Source organism: Rattus norvegicus, chromosome 11, assembly GCF_021556685.1.
Source record: "Rattus norvegicus strain SHRSP/BbbUtx chromosome 11, alternate assembly SHRSP_T2T, whole genome shotgun sequence".
Taxonomy (NCBI): Eukaryota; Metazoa; Chordata; class Mammalia; order Rodentia; family Muridae; genus Rattus; species Rattus norvegicus.
The window spans coordinates 35,089,941-35,101,634 of record NC_141544.1 but is presented as its reverse complement, the minus strand read 5'-3'; the positions used below and the strand labels follow the sequence as shown (position 1 = coordinate 35,101,634).

Genomic DNA, 11,694 nt, shown 5'->3' with positions numbered 1-11,694 from the left:
TTTTAATTTGTCAAACGATGACGAGATATATAATGACTTTTCTCAATCGATTGATTTTCTCTAAAAAAAAAAAGTTTCGTCATCAGCTAACTCACATGGACAATGTAGATTTCCAAAAATTGGGCTGGATGGGACATGTAACACAATAATTGGAAAGAGACACAACGTTTGGAAGGACAAAGTAATTTAGGAATCATAATATTGATATGAATGGGCTTGAGTTGCAGTAGCTTAGAAGTATTTTCATATTTTTTTAAAAATCAGGATCAAGGTTTTTTTTTCCCTGTGAATTTTAAAAATGGGCACCCATACCAGTGTTAACTGGGGTGGGAGAGGAGGTCAGAACGGCACTATTGGTACCAAAGCTCCAGATTCATCGCATTGTAGATATCATGACCTGCCAGAGACACATGGTCATTAAAAATTGTGTACCATTTTTTAAAGAACTACCTTATTCCAGCAGTTGCCAATTTAGGCCACTTTCAGTTTCTCCAAGTCCCTGATGGTCTCATTGGTGTTCTAATTGGTGTGGCCTTTCTTTCATAGATGGTCATTGCAAAACAGATCTTTCCTTTAATGCCTTGAAGCTAGATTTATAATGGGTGATATACCCCTTGAATATTTTTTTAAAAAAGCAGATCTTTACAAAGATGATTTTTAGTAAAACTGAATTGTTTTTAGTAAAGTTATTTATTTCATAGATCTGAAATAAAGGAAAATAATTCTTAGCATCTGTACTTGGGCTCAAATTCCTTCATTAACCACAGCCAGGAATTTGTGTTTAACCAGTCTCTCTCTCTCTCTCTCCCTCTCTCTCTCCCCCTCTCTCTCTCAAATCTCACTTCATATAAATGCATGATAAGATGAAATAAGTGAAAAAAGAAACACAATCAGTCTTTAATTTATGACTACGAAGAAGTAGACGTCTGTATTTTAATGTCATTGGATTTATTGTAGTGATGGTGAATATATTTCAGAATAAATGGGAATTACTTTTGAATTTTGGACCTATAGTCCCAAAATAACGCTAAATATATTTATCTCTAATCAAAGCATGTTACATTTTTTCTTCTCTGTTAATTTATATAATTCTTTACTTAATTAGACAAAGTCTTTTTGTTTAACTCATGCATTCCTGGAACTCAATGATAGCAATTATAAATATTTAATTAATTGAAAACAAACATGGAAAAAATAAAAATTTGGAGGTAATGGTCCTCTTCATTTTTTAGATTATATATACCATTTAACATTAACTATATAAGAGAACTTTACCTAGGTAATCTTATTTGCATTCTTAAGTCTGTTAAAAAAAAATCTTCATATGTAAATGTTAATTTATACCTATAGTATCCCATTAATTGGTTCAAAGCCTTATATAATTGAAGTAATTTAAAAATGTGAACAAAAATAAATATACACAATTATTAATTATATATAAATATATATAGTATTTTAACATAATTTAGCATGAAATTCTAATTTGAAATGGTGTTTCTATGGATATTTTAATATTTATTTCTTAATAAATTCATTCATTTTGAACAAATACTGACATATGGATACATATTATTTTTCAATTAAAATATTAACAAATTTCAATAAAATTTTTCAGTATGATTAAAGGAACCATTTAGACCTCTCATTATTTTATGGCCTCATTAAATATTAAGTAGTTTGCATATTTTTTCAATTTATAGTGTGGTTATTGAAAAGTACAAAATGGGGTTTGGGGATTTAGCTCAGCGGTAGAGCGCTTGCCTAGCGAGCGCAAGACCCTGGGTTCGGTCCCCAGCTCCGGAAAAAAAAAGTACAAAATGTAGCTTAGTATTTGTACAATTTAGCTCTTCCAAGTATAAATTTGTATTTGTAGTTTAGAAAATATTAATCTTTTGAACAGAATATAAATAGGCAATTATTAGAAATATAATCATGATCTATAATGGCATCATCAAACAACTAATAAAAAATTTCTTTACTGTTATTGTTTTCACTATCATTTAATTCTCATTTAATGTTTGTTATTACTTTATCAACCTAATTAATAGAAAATTGGAATTTTAAAGAATCAGTTTCTTGAGTTTTAAAAATAGCTTTATTGCATTCTTTAAGGGTTTCGGGTGACAGCAGATGCTGGTGAGGATGTGGAGAAAGAGGAACACTCCTCCATTGTTGGTGGGATTGCAGACTGCTACAACCATTCTGGAAATCAGTCTGGAGGTTCCTCAGAAAATTGGACATTGAACTGCCTGAGGATCCAGCTATGCCTCTCTTGGGCATATACCCAAAAGATGGTCCAACATATAACAAAGAGACACGTGCTCCACTATGTTCATCACAGCCTTATTTATAATAGCCAGAAGCTGGAAAAACCCAGATGCTCTTCAACAGAGGAATGGATTCAAAAAATGTGGTGGTACATCTACACAATGGAGTACTACTCAGCTATCAAAAACAATGACTTCATGAAATTCATAGACAAATGGAATGAACTACAAAATATCATCCTGAGTAAGGTAACCCAACCACAGAAAAACACAGTTGGTATGCACTCATTGATAAATGGATATTAGTCAAAAAGCTCGAATTTTCCACCATGCAATCCACCAACCACAGGAAGCTCAAGAAGAAGGATGACAAAACATGCAGATGCCCCCTCTCCTTCTTAAAAGGGAGGAAAATATCCATAGGAGGGGATATTGAAGCAAAGTTTAGAGCAGCAACTCAAGGAGTGGCCGTTCAGAGCCTGCCCCACATGTGGCCCATATATATACAGCCACCAAAACTAGACAAGATTGATGAAGCTAAAAAATGCATGCTAAAAGAGACCGGCTATAGATCTCTCCTGAGAGACACATCCAGAGCATGTCCAAAACAGAGGTCAATGCTAGCAGCAAACCAACAAACTGAGAACAGGACCCCCTTGTGGGGGAATTAGAGGAAGGATTGAAAGAGTTGAAGGAGCTTGCAACCCCGTAAGAACAACATTGCCAACCAACCAGAGCTTCCAGGGACTAAACCACTACCGAAAGTCTATACATGGACTGACCCAACGCTACAACTGCATATGTAGCAGAGAATAGACTTGTTGGGCACCAGTAGAAGGGGACGCCCTTGGTCCTGCCAAGGTTGTACCCCCCAGGGCAGGGAAATATGGGTGGGGATCAGTAAGGGGGATGTATAGGGGGAATACCCGTATGGGGGAGGGAGAGGGGAGGGAATCGGGGCTTATGGACAGGAAACCAGGAAGGGGAATAACATTTAAAATATAAGTAAAGAAATATATCTAATAAAAAAATAAAAAAGAATTTCATATAATTAAATAATAAATTGTGAGCTTATTTTCCCATGACTACCTTTTTATCAACTTTCTCTAGTACTGCATACCCCATCTCTTTCCCAGATTCAAGTTTTTAATTTGTTTTCTGTTCCAAAACTCCTTAAGTCATGGTATTGCAGTCTGTATGGACATGGGTGTGTAGCCATCCACTGAGGCATAAGTGGTTACTGTTAGCTATGTCTGCAAGGTGAAGTGACCATCCCTTTCACCTGCCATCAATATCCTATATCTCTCTTGATAAGGAAGGAGGTTCGGGGGATATAGCCCCAGCCCATGCTAGAACTTGGAATGTCTTCTTCCTGTGCACATCATTTGCAGATTAAACAAACTTGTAGGAAATAAAGCATCTAATGGACATGTCATAGCCAGAGCTGCTCGTTTATAGCTTCTTCCGCATAGTTGATTGTTTGATTCTTTCTCTCTCCTCACCTTAAACTTCTTGTATTGTGGGAGGTTTATGTAAACGACCTAGTGCATATGAGCCCTCAAGAATATGTATACTCCAGATTTTGACAAGTTATTTGTCCACATTAACTACTACCCATTGAAAAAAACAAAGGGTTTAGGACAAGTATTTAGAATGTAGTTTGATGGATTATTTTGCAAAACAAGAACATTGAATCTCTGCCAGGGCATTTAAACCCCAGTAAATTGTTATAAAGTATCAGGTAAGGAATTCCCCTGTAAAGGAAGCCTCTTATTCAATCAGAAAGTGATTGGTTGTCACAACAACAGTCAATCTACTAGTTCATCTCTGGTCACATATGACCAAAATGCAGGATCCAAATGTGGCTAAGACGTGTATTCTTTTATCAGTAAGAGGTTTTGAGAAAATGAAAAATTGTTAATTTACCTGGATGTGCTTAATTTTACAAATATTGTCTGTTGTCTCTTTTGTTATGAGAAAAGGGCATGTCTGTTATATGAAAAACAATAAGAAATGTGTATGTAAAATATGTCATATATGTATCGATTTATGTATAAATATTCATATATATGTAGATATATACAAGCTAATAGAGACTTTGAGAAACTGTATACAATTCTTTATCACTTTTTAATTACTTTATCAATAAAAAATAACCTTATGGTTGCAATAAATCAGTAAGTATTAAATTAACATAATTTTCTTTATGTTATCCAAACAAAAAAGCAATATAAGTAGACTATGGTGTAGGGAAGATGCTTCTATATCATTTTAAAATATTTTAAGCAAAACCGTAAAGTACAAGAGCTTGGTATCATTGATACTAGCTAAACAGCAGGAAAAAACTCCTGGTACATAGGATTTCAATCTTACGTTCTCACAGAATATCGTATTTGTAGCCATACAGTTCCTCCAATTATAATCCATAAGTAAATGGATGGTTTCGAATTGTCTTTTTACCTTTCAAACATCAAAACCTGGTTCCACCATGCATTTAGAAAATCTTCTTGTTCTTTGCCTAATTGTAGGTTCTCAGGAATTTCCTGAAGTGAAGAGACTACAAACAACAGAAAGATGTTCAAGGAGAGGTTTGCCTGCCTTCTAGTCTCCACTTTGCAACTAGCGAGCTCCCTCATCCAAGCCTTACGTTCCTCTCTTGCTTGTGATTCTCTGCTTCTATCTTGACAGACTTCCTTCTGCCAAAAGTCCACTTGTGTAACTACAGAGCTAATGAAATTTAAAAAATAATGTGGAAATATGTATAATGCCTTTCATTGACAACACATCTCATTACTTGTCAGGCAGAGCAGAAATATGGTAAGAAGTAAATATACCTTACTCTCCAACTCTGCTTTGACTGAGGAAAACAGCAACGTGTGTTAAGTAGACTGGGCAGAAACTGCCACAAACTTTAATCAGGCCACTGATCTCTTATGGCTCTATATGGCAAAGAGAATCTGTAATGCGAAGCCCAAAATTAGGTGGACTAAACTCTTATGCAATAGGCAGTTTTATTCAGTGCATCAGATCATTTATATTCTGAAGGTATTCTGAAGGTTAAGCAAAGTCATGGGAGCAAAATGCACTTGAGTTCAAGTGCTGTAGGCATACAATCACAAGGGGAGGATCACATCAGTTTCAGCAGTGTACAGTCAAGAGGAAAACTTGTCTTTGTAAATATCTTTCTGAGAATGGTTAAGAGGATGTGAAATCTAAAATAAACCTATTCCTAATTATCACTCATGGCAGGGCAAAAAAGCGCATTCAAAGAACAAATCACATAAAGAAAGAATAGAGGTTATGGTACGTTCTCATTGTTTTCTTGTAGTTGTCTCACAATCTTTTCAACAGATTCACTCATGGACCATGTTCTGAAATGGATCGAATTTTATAAATGTAATAAACATGGATTTTATTTGAACATTGTAGTGAATTGCTTCCTTACAAATTAGGCAATTTTCAAAACCTTTTTGAAGTTTTTTCCTAAAAGTGTGTCTTTTATATGGATTAAAGATCAGAGGTAAATATTAGGAAAGTAGGACTGCTGTTAGTGAAAAAAAAATCATGAAATTTGGATTTTGATTTGTTTGTATCTGTTTCTATTTCCTTGAAATCTGGTTATAAAGATATGAACTAATGTATTTAGAGGTATTAACGTGATTTATGTTATGAATTATTTTTAATATTTCTTGAATCACAAGAAAGTTTATTCTAAAATAAATAATTATAAGATATTGCATAAGATAAATGCAGATAATTAATTTATTTTTATAGAACTAACTGTGCATTGGCACAGGAGACAAGTAAACTGAACAGAATACCAGTACTGCAGGCACTAAATCAGCAACTAATGCATGAAACTGAGAAGCTTCTATAAGACAAAGGATACGATTGCCAGTTGACAAAATGGAAGCCCACAGAATGGACAAAGATTTTTCATCAACTACACATCTTACCAAGTCCTAATTTGCAAAAAATATAAAGAACCAGAAACAAAACATCAGTAAACCAAGTAATCCAATTAAAAAAGGGGCACAGATTTAACAGAGAATCCCCTCTATTTTAAAAGACATACTCTCTCTCTCTATATATATATATATATATGTGTGTGTGTGTGTGTGTGTGTGTGTGTGTGTGTGTGTGTATAGTCATATATTTATATGAGTATACTGTCACTGTCTTCACACACACCAGAAGAGGGCATCAGAGCCAATTACAGATGGTTGCGAGACACCATGTGGTTGCTGGGATTTGAACTCAGGACCTCTGGAAGAGCAGTCAGTGCTCTTAACCCCTGAGCCATTTCTCCAGCCCCTAAAGAGAGAATTCTTGGCTGAAGAATGTCTAGTGGCCATGTAATCAACATTATTTCTAGGTCAGAAAGAATTTCTAAACAAATTACTATGATATGCTTACATAGAAGTGAATTTAATATTTTCTTACTAATCTAATTCACTGTGTTTTATAATGTTATAAAATATCTCTGTTAGTGAAAGTAGGAAAAAAAAAACTCCTGGGGAGACTTATCATGGGTATCCTTTTGGAAACTACCACATTGTACTAGAAAAGACCACAGGTGAACTTTACTTGAAGTCACTGTTTCTTAGATCATCTACAAGATTCTAAAAGGTCAGGATATTGAATTTTGTCAGAAAATTAAAATGTGAATTCAGAAAACGTTAGAAAAAGATTTATCCAATACATATAACCTTTTCTTATGTATGCACAATTTATTTTGTTTTTGTTGAAATAGTTTTAACTGCAAGCACCTGGTTAAGTTATTTTGTTTTAATTTATGACAATAAGGATAGAACAAAATTTAGTATGGCCCCTCTGGCTCATGCAATCGTTCCTCCTCTTCTGTAGGAAGAGAAGCTACACCTATTGTTTGGCTGTGGGTCTCCGCATCTGTTAACAGCTGTTCCAGCATGAAACAGAATAATATCAGAAATCATTACCTTGACTTTTTTCCCATTTGTGTTGGAATCTACTGTAGGTCTCTGGGTTATCCAGCCTCTAGTTTCTGGCCCCCTAAGCAGTTTTAAAAATAGATTCTTTCTCAAGGGATGGGACTCAATCGGGACCAGTCATTGGTTGGCCACTCTTTCTATTTTTGTGCCGTCTTTACATATCTTGTAGAGGACAAGGGAAATGGAAGTGATCAATAGTGATAGAAAGTATGACCAGGGATTGTAAAGAGAGCTAGAATAGAGTCTGATTTAGGCTTTCAAAAAACATGCATGGCATAGTTGTATATAAACATCTTTATGATACCCAATTTTATCTACAACAAATTGTGTCAATAAAAACATACATTCAAGGGGTTGGGGATTTAGCTCAGTGGTAGAGCGCTTGCCTAGCAAGCGCAAGGCCCTGGGTTCGGTCTGCAGCTCCAAAAAAAAAAAAAAAAAAAAAGAAAGAAAAAAAGAAAAAGAAAAAAAAAAGAAAGAAAAGAAAAAACATACATTCGAGGAGAAAGACCTTTCTACAGTCATGAAAAAGGGCAAATATCTTTCTTTTGACTTGCAATTTATCGGTCTTTGAGGAAGGCAGTTTTGATCTACTGTGCTTATTAATTTGAAGTGATCACATTGCAGAGCAAGAGTTTTCTGGTCTGACGATGAAGTAGCTGTGATTACGTTAATTCTGTTCTTTTCCGACTGCATGTTATCTCTGAAGTCTGTATGTTAAACTTGAAATTTCTCAGTAACTCCCTGTGCTCTGCCATTGCCCCATTTGTGAGTGGATTTCTCATGTTAGCTGTCTTTTTATTTCCCTTTTTTGGCTCACAACTGTTCTGACAAATAACTGTAGCCAAGAGTTCCAAACCTGAGAGGAAATTTCAGCTGCCAAATGTATTTTTGAGTTCAACTACTCTGACAGCGTAAAGAGCAGCTGGCCTGTCTGAGTCATGGCTGCTAGAAAAAGAGAAAATAAATGAGACAACCCAGTTCATTACTTGTAAGTGTATCTAAGACCTGTTCTTTTATGATTAGAATAATTCATACCCAAACTCCAAGGGAAACAAATATTATATTCCTACCTGTTGATATATCTATATAGATATGGTTACAGATATATAGATGGCAAGAGAGTATGATTGTATACGTGTGTAGGTTTGTATGCATTTGTATAGGTATGTGTTTCATACTGGGGAGTGCACTCTCCAAATGTGTTTCTATGAGAACCATTGGAGATTGGGGAAAAGTCAGACTGATTTAATCTGAAAATTCATTTAGGATGATATGAAATGAGGGAAGATGCAATCTCACTGAGTCAAATAAAATTAATAATGATGTGCCCCAATTATGGGTGACTTGTTTTGAGAATAATTAAGAGATAGAAAAAGTGCTGAGTTTCCAATATCTCTAACTGGCAAAGGTAAATATTCTTTAGGTATTTTAATGACGACGCCTACTCAGCCAGAAACATCCAGTAGAATGAAAGTTTATTTCCTAGTTAAAGAATCACCTCTGCTATTTTTCTCATCAAAAGGAACCAGAGTTCTTGAGTGCTGTGTCAGCACTTTTCTCTGTTTCAGGGAGATAGATCATCAAGCCATTGCTAGATGAACTGTCAGGAGTATTGAGCCTGCATTGTGCAAATTACTCCAGGTGTCAGTGTGACAGAGACTCTCTAGAAAAAAAAATCAGAAAATCTAAGCACAAATTAATTATACTAGAGAATGAATAGTGTAGTTATCTAGAATGCAGAGTTTGGAACTTGAGATTTTGACAAATGTCTATTTATTATGAAACGAGAACCTTGGTACAGAAGGGTTCAGGATTAATATTTCAGATTCGAGGCTGACTTGTAAGCTTAGTACTGTTCAAATTTCAGCTACATTGATTTTCATCATCCTTCTTTAAGTTATCCTTAAATAATATGTTTTTATAGAAATAAATCTCAATTAAGAAATGTTCTTTCAAATTTATATATTTCAAAATGATAGCATAAAATCAAAGTTTTTTGTGGATTTGTCAACCCTGTGGCACTTCAGTGTTTCTTTTGTTCAGATAGTTTTGAAAACATCAGTGATAGAAATTAATTTAAATTTTGTCATTAATATTTATAACAATGTATACCTTTCAGAATGTAGGAGAAACACTGATGCATAGAAACAAAACAGGCTCCCAGGATCAGGAGATCTTAATAATGTAGTCCCCACGTCTAGCAACTGAACTCAATGGCAATAATCCCTTTACAATCATTCACTCCATATGCACGCTCCATTTATGGAATTCCAGCCTAGCTCTGCATTTTAAACAGGCAATCTAAACATGTTCTCGGTGGATAAGAATAAGCCCTGCAGAACTACTTTCTAAACTTTGTATTTTTCTTTCCACAGAAAGTCAACTTCAAAGATAGTCTGAAAACACCATAAAGTTTCAAACTACACAGGGCCTGAAAACTTTGCACAGGGCCCCCATTCACATCAATCAGAATTCTATGTGCATGGACTCAGGGCAAAGCATAACCTTTTATATGGTTGACAATACGTTTTAAATGGCGACAAGAATGTGTGAGACTTCAAACACACTACTGACTTTGCAGTTTAAAGGACACTTAGTTTCAAGAACCCAAGCAATGGTAAGTATACCGGATTGCGGTGCCTTAATTTAAATTTAAAAAAAACTTCAGAGGGTTTTCTTTTTTTCCTTTTCAATTTAAGGGTCAAAACTAAGTTACTAGAAAGCCTCTACACAGTTGAGGGATTTTATGAAGATATTTGAATATATTTTTATTTGGTTATTTCTCCACCTGTCAAATGATTGGAAATAACATAAGTGTTTGCACACTGTGTAATTTAGGGGGAAGTCATCACATAAATATTTCAATTATAAATTCTGAAATAGGAATATCACAAATATTATATCAGATGTATCAAAATAATTACAGCAATCTAAGAATGGATGTCAGAATTCCTGTATAAAATGTATTCAAGTGTCCTGTCTCTTTACATCTACTGCTCTTACTGTGTAATATGTACTCCTTTAGGTTTCACAAACCTCCTTTCTAAAAGCTAGTAATAGTGCAAGCAGTACATGTGGGAGAGAAAGGCAGGTCCCTCCCTCACAGTTCTCCCCCTTAGTTCAGAAGGTAGTTCTCAGACATCTACTTCGTTCATTGCCCTGTGGAAGCTCTTTCCACTAAAACCATTGAAAAGTTTATATGTACGCTGTTAGCAAGGAGACATGGTGTTCAGTGAAAAGGAAATTATTTGAAACCAATGACTTTTCCAAGAAAAGATTTTTAAAAAGAATAGAGTGATATTCAGAAGGATTAATAGAGAAGAAGATAGCCAAAATGAAATTGAGCTGCCTTAGTATTTATAACTCCGCTCTATGTTAAAAATCTATCCCCAGAGTTAAGCACGGTGTCTCCTCTTATTTATAGTTTTCCAACTGAGAAAACAGATTTCATGATATCTTGATATTCCATGTCAGGCTGGATTCCATTAACAACTCAACATGTCATCGCAACATAAGCTTCGGGAAACAGGTAAACATTGTCAAACTGGGGGGAACAATGTGTTTAGCAGAAAGACTTGTTTTCTAGATGAAGGGAGAATTCAGAACACAGTTACTGCAGGAATAAAAGAATAAAAATGACAAGGAAAGCACCATCAAGGCCCTAAAAATCTGTTTAACATTAATTATAGCACAGTCATCTTAATCTGAGGCAAAGCTGGGCTTCACATTGAGAGATAAATCGGCCTCTTGAACCCAATTATGCAAGGATTTCAAGTCCTTTAGCATTTGAAATGCGTCATGAGGAGGGAGAGGCTTAGGTCTTCATGGGATTTCAGCAAAGATTAGAGGAATAGTTATTTATCAACTGACTGAGTGTTGGAAATTCTTCCAACTGATGTCATCTATTTTGTATTGAAAGCAGTAAAAGCCTTTGTCAGATTTAGAGCAATAAGGCATCTGAAGAAATCTTAGAATCTTCGCTGGAGAGTTGCGCTTCCTACCTATCTGTTCTTGCACCATAAGTGGGCCAGTAGTGCAACAGTTCATGCCCTCTTGTACTGTATCTTGGAGCTAATATTTGATGCCATATTAATTCTTATGGGGAGGACCTAACTCACCCCATTTTAGAGCAGGCAGCCATATTAGATCTTAAGTTTCAATTTCCCAGAAGGACAGTTCAGGCCTATGGGAAAAAATGCAGAAAAGGACAGTCAATCAACAACTGCCCCAAAAACTGGCCAGGAACTTACAACAGATATGAAACAGTCCCTGTAAGGTAACCTCTCTCCCTTGAGGTACAAACCAATCAGAAGTGTACAAATATCCCATACCATAAGCTCAACTAATATTGATGAGGATGAGTGACCAAAGTGCAAACAGAAAACTCCAACTGACTTTCAAAGGGACCTGGGAACCACCCTCCTTTCCTCCTGGTGGCCATTTTGCTGGGATGG

General features: G+C 35.3%; 1 pseudogene; it reads right to left on the bottom strand.

The window, feature by feature from the left end:
- Nucleotides 1-350: 350 nt before the first annotated feature.
- LOC148002482 (ubiquitin-like protein 5 pseudogene) lies at nt 351-4,903 on the bottom strand (annotated as a pseudogene).
- Nucleotides 4,904-11,694: the final 6,791 nt, after the last annotated feature.